At 39.0% G+C, this 5,273-nt stretch overlaps 1 pseudogene; it reads right to left on the bottom strand.

Moving 5' to 3' along the window:
- Positions 1 to 4,283: 4,283 nt before the first annotated feature.
- On the bottom strand, positions 4,284 to 5,165 carry LOC117801406 (annotated as a pseudogene).
- Between the last annotated feature and the right edge of the window lie 108 nt (positions 5,166 to 5,273).

Raw genomic sequence — 5,273 nt, 5'->3', positions numbered from 1 at the left:
AACAACAATCTCTTCAACTCTTCTTTTACTAAGTCGTTGACTTATAGAGACCAAAAAAAGATAAAGAAAAAGACATTAACTCTTTTGCTAAAAGCCTGAATTCCAGGGTGCCTGGGTGGCTCCATCCGTTAAGTGTCTGCCTTCAGCTCAGGTCATGGTCTCAGGGTCCTGGGATCAGCCCTGTGTTGGGCTTCCTGCTCAGGGGGGAGCCTGCTTCTCCCTCTCTCTTTGCCCCTCCCCACTGCTCATTTTCTCTCTCTCTTTTTCTCTCTGTCAAATAAATAAATAAAATCTTGAAAAAAAAAACAACCTGACTCCTTATATCTTCTATTTTTGATATTCAAAGTATTAATTAGCATTGACTGGATTTTGTTCTTAGGGAAATTGCTTGAGAGATGGCAGATTTAGGTTATTTATTCCTAATATATTTGCCTGATAATGCAAGATCTCCACTACTATGTGGTCTTATCTGCTATGGTTGCTCCAGAGGGCTATCCTGTTGTTCAGTCTTACCAGCTTTATCAGAGATGTTTTTTTTTAAGATTTTATTTATTTATTTGACAGAGAGAGAGACAGCCAGTGAGAGAGGGAACACAAGCAGGGGGAGTGGGAGAGAAAGAAGCAGGCTCCCAGCGGAGGAGCCTGATGCGGGGCTTGATCCCAGAACGCCGGGATCACGCCCTGAGCCAAAGGCAGACGCTTAACAACTGAGCCACCCAGGCGCCCTATCAGAGATGTTTTTATTGACTCATTATCTCTGACTTTTCCTGTGATGCTGTTCATTTGTAGGTTTTAATTAACAGGGATGTTTATATCTCCTGAAGGGTAAGACTGAAAACATTTTAAATCTGTAAAATTGGAAATTAGAAATTGGGATGGTTTTGGAAAATTTCTGAATGGACGGATGAAGAAATTGTCATGATACGCTGTCTAGAGTTCTTCCTGGAATTTTTTTTTTTTACTTATTCTTATTTTAATCTGTCTAGCTGTAATTTTTTTAAAGTTTTTAAATGAAATCTCTTCCCACAAGCACTCTTCTAGAAGACCTGATGATATCAAAAATTGTCCTACCATTTGTCTTTCATCTGTTTCTTCACTGTGGTTCAGATTGACTCAGTTGATTCTTTGAGAATATCTGTAGTTGCCTGTCCCATTCTTTGAAGATCTTGCACATTCTAATCCCATCTACTCCCAATCTGTATTATAAATAGGGGAATATTCTGTTCTGGTATTTTTTTTAATAATTTATCTTTCTAGCTATTTTTGATGGTGATATGCCCCCTTTTTATCCTTTTTCTGAAGTTCAGTGACTCGTATTTATGTGGAATATTGTGTAGGATAGTCATTATGGAATGTGATATAAAGATTATAGGCTTCTGTAAGATCTGTGGTATTCCCAATAATATTTGAAACAGTTTCACATTAGCCCATATTAGTATATGTTAGCAATGTCTGCTGCAGCTAGAATACCTCTCTCCATATCTATTTATTCAGTACCATGTCACTATTTACGTTGAAATTTTTATTTCGTCTTTCTGGACCAGTGGGTTTTCAGGTGTCAGGTATAACATGACCCCTTTTTTGCTGACTGCCATATGATTTCACACTTTCTCCCTTCAAAATAAAGTGTTACCTATGTCTTCATATTTTTGATAGTCTAAATTTCTTTTATTATCCTCTATTACACGTTGTCTTGGATAAGATGGAATATACTTGCATATATACAATTCTAAGACAGGCAATGAAAGGTAATGTTTGAGACAACTGCTCAGTTTTGAATCCCCAAACAACCACTTACAGACTGTGTTGTAATTTATCAAGATATAGTGGCTCTCTGCCTCAGTTTCCTGAATGGTGAAATGGAGACATTGACAGCAGTTTCAGAAAATAATCTTGACACTTTAAAAAATTTTCCTACATGTGATTAAGCTCCATTGGAGTTAATCTGCCAGGATCTTGAAAAGTTAGTGCCTAGAAATAATAAAAAATTATCCAGCAACAGTGTTTAAATTGGAATCAGGGAAATGGTACATAACTTCACTGTTTAGAGGTATATTTTTATTAATTCTGATGAAAAATGATGAAAATTTGCCAGTGAACATAGAAAAGAAAAAGATTCAAGAAAGAAGAAAAGAGTCCAGTTAGAAAAGCCAGACTGATATTCTCAGAATCATCTTCATATTCAGATTTATACTGAATGAACACAGATATACTTAAGATAAAAGTGATGACTTTGGCTCACGATCCCACTCTCACAGGTAAAGTTTTTTTTGCGNTTTTGGCTCATGATCCCACTCTCACAGGTAAAGTTTTTTTTTTGCATTTTGTTTTTGTTTTTTGGATTTGTGTGTGTGTGAATTCTAGTTAATATTGAAGAAGTATCTTCAATTATTTCTTGATCAATGGCAACACATTCTGGTTGCCTGGACCCTATGCTACCAATCACATAATGGNAGCCTGGACCCTATGATACCAATCACATAATAGGTCAGCCACCTGCTTAATTGAAGAAGATTTACACAAAGAATGTGCACTAGAATTCTATTATGACCCAGTAAGTGCTGAGGACACAGTAACAAACAAGGCTGATATGAAGCATATGGGCTCTTTGCTTCACATAATGTGTACCTAATGGAGAAGGGGCATTTGGGAAATTACATAAAATAAATTATTTAACACATAAATTGAGTAAAGATTTTCACATTTTGAAAATATGATATAAAAATGGATGAGGTGCTCTGAGAGAACAAAAGATAGATGTCTAGAAGGGTGAAGCATTCATTTCATGTCCCAGGTCTTATTGCCACCATACAAGGAAAAGAGATAACTCGATTATGCGATTGAAGCAACTGACTATCTGGTTGTAGCAGGAATGACAGCTTTATTGCCATAAGTCAGGAAAAGTGCTTTACTGGCACTGAACCGTACTGTGCGCCATGGTATAAGATAACATTAGATATTCAAGCAAACAACTGACTCAGCTGCTTAATTGGGAAAGATGATGCAGGCACAATTTCCCTCACCATGACTGAGTTACTACTCACATCTAAGGACCAGAATACAGAGAAAGGATTATGAAAGTTGGAATGAAGATAAATTTGTACTGGGAGAAAGACTTACCTTCTCCACTTATGGACTATAAAATGGTCCTAGACATATCTGAGATAACGTGAATGATAACGCCTTTGGTATGGATGATGGTTACTGGCAAAACCAAGCCATTCCACTTGGCTGGACTTGGGAAGGTAAATCTGCAAGCCATGTACCAAAGGGCAGCAGGCTTTGGTGTTTATCAATACAGGATATGTGTGAGGGTCCATGCCATGAGGTAGGACAAATGCTAAAGCTACATGTCAGACCACAATGCTAGACAGAGCTGTAGGAAATGAAACTGCGCACTCAGTGCTGCAGTGACTCATAAATGCCTCAACAACAGATCTGTGGGTTGGCTCTTACTCCACGAGAGTTCCAACTCATGGAGAATTACCTAGGAACTTCTGCATTTCTCCCTGAGGAATGCAGTTTTTATAGAACAGGCAGACTTCAAGGGCAGAGGCAAAAGTGATGGTGCCAGTTTGAGGTAGTGATGTTCTAGGGGCAACAGTGTTTATGTCAGTGTCACCACTGTACAACTGGACAAAAGTTTTTGCGTTGTGACTGTTCCACTAGCCTGACCAATATTCTCTGCTACCATATGGCATGTGATATTCCATATCACATTGGGAATGCAGACATACAAATTCCTCAAAATGAGAGACCCTGACTTGGTGTGTTTAAAGTTCAACCTAGGAAATTATGAATGACAGTCTCTTACTTTTATTGGACTTGACTATGTGCTAAGACAAAATGCCAATGACTGTGGAATGCAACAAAAGCAGTGGTTGAAGAGAAATCCCAAGCTTAAAATGCAAATATTCCAAAGGATGAAAGTTTGAAAATCAGTAAGCTTTCTTATCAAAAAGTAAAAGAATTGCAAATTAGACAAATAAAAAGGAAGGACATTGAGAAAGATAAAATTATAATTAAAATGAATGAATAAAGGTAATAGTCTTAACTGAATAAATTTTATTTCATCCTAGCTTTAGTTTGTGAAATAAATGCCTTTTAATAAATACCTTTAAGTTTGGGCATATTGGAGTAAAGCCCCTGATAATGAGCACACAGAATTCAGCCTGTTTCCATCCCTAGGAAATAAAAGTATTCTCTCCATGAACATAACCATTTAATAGTTTACTGCTGGGATTGATGATTCAGAAAAAAAATCCTTGCCACACACGTACGGATTACCTTGTTTTTACACCATAGACAATAGGGTTGAGTGCAGGTGGCACAAGGAGGTAGACGGTAGACAGAAGAATGTGGGTAGGGGGAGCAACATGTCCAAAACGGTGGCTGAAGAAGGAGAAGAAGGCAAGAATATAAAACTCAAGGAAAACGAAAATGTGAGCTGTGCATGTATTAAATGCTTTGAGCCGTGCCTCGTTTTGGTGTAGACGAAAAACAGCCTGGAAAATAAGCATATAGGAAATGAGGATAAAAATCATGTCAAATCCCAGCATGGCAAAACCCACAAAAAGGCCACATGTTTTATTGACTCGGACGTCTTCTGCAGCTAGCTTGACCACAGCCATGTGCTCACAGTAAGAGTGGGCAATTACAATGGAATGGAAAATGTGTAGTCTTTTGATTCAAACTGGTAAAATCCCAACAAGCACCATTGCCCGAATTGCCACAACCAGTACCATAGTAACCAGGATGAAAGGTGTGAGGATGGATGTGTGCCTCAGTGGATCACAGATGGCAACATAGCGGTCAAAGGCCATCACCAGTAGGATGCCAGATTCTATGCCTTGCAAGGCATGGATAAAGAAAAGCTGGGCTAAGCAAGCATCAAAGGCCATGGAGCGGGACCCAAACCAGAAGATGGCCAACGTCTTGGGAGCAATGGCTGCACAAAGTCCTATGTCAGTGGCTGCCAGCACAGCCAGGAAGATGTACATGGGTTGATGCAGGGTGCGTTCTGCAGGGATGATGATCAGTAAAATGATGTTTCCCAGAAGAGCCACCAGGCACACTACAAAGAAAGAAAACCCAATCCCAAATTGCACATGCTCTAGGCCAGGGGTCCCAATTATCATCACTGCTGCGGGGTCCAGATAGGGCATGCTAATGGATGCCGTGGGAGTTAGTGATCTTTCTTTTCACCTCTAATTCTCATTCCTGCAGAAAGAGAATGGGAATGGGAAGTGAAAAGTTCACAGACCCCACTATCA

The sequence above is a fragment of the Ailuropoda melanoleuca genome, chromosome 3 (assembly GCF_002007445.2).
Source record: "Ailuropoda melanoleuca isolate Jingjing chromosome 3, ASM200744v2, whole genome shotgun sequence".
NCBI classification, from domain to species: domain Eukaryota; kingdom Metazoa; phylum Chordata; class Mammalia; order Carnivora; family Ursidae; genus Ailuropoda; species Ailuropoda melanoleuca.
Note: the sequence above shows the minus strand (reverse complement) of the source record. Positions and strands in the feature narration are given on the sequence as shown.